This window comes from Chrysochloris asiatica, unplaced genomic scaffold, assembly GCF_000296735.1.
Source record: "Chrysochloris asiatica unplaced genomic scaffold, ChrAsi1.0 scaffold00003, whole genome shotgun sequence".
Classification (NCBI taxonomy): Eukaryota; Metazoa; Chordata; class Mammalia; order Afrosoricida; family Chrysochloridae; genus Chrysochloris; species Chrysochloris asiatica.
In genome coordinates this window covers 15,181,209-15,181,786 of record NW_006408521.1, presented here as the reverse complement: position 1 = coordinate 15,181,786, position 578 = coordinate 15,181,209, and positions in this window count along the sequence as shown.

Here is a 578-nt window from a genome sequence, read left to right as displayed (position 1 = left end):
TTTCGTTCTGCTGTGCATGGGGTTGCTATGAGTCGGTTCTGACTCGATGGCACCTGACAACAACAACAACAGTCAAGTTATGATTATCAAGCCACTGAGCCTCAGTCAAATGGGTATTATCTGCAAGTTTGGGTGTTCTTGTGCATCTCCCCTCACTTCATATCAGCTGAATGTTTCACTCTCAGCTCTAGCTTTTAGTGGCTACTTCCTTGTCACTGGGCTCAGGAGTCTCCAGGTCTTGCCACACTTTGGACCAAATGGCCCTTACTCTTTTCTCTCTCATCTACAGGTCAACAGGAGTCTATGGAACATGGTTGAACTCAGCCCATTTCTTCTTTGCTGCCTTTCCTCCTCTACACTTACCAGAAGACCAATGTGATCACCAGAAATCTTACATGCCTGCTCATGTGTTCTCTTTGAGTTTCAGTCTTGGAGGAGTGTTGATCCTGAAGAGATTTGATTGCTTTCCTTGATGTATGCCATTGGTTTTTAAATATCAGCAGGGTCAACTAAAGTTTCAGCAGAGTTTTCAGACTCAGACAGACTAGGAAGAAGGTGAAACAGACCATTTATGAATG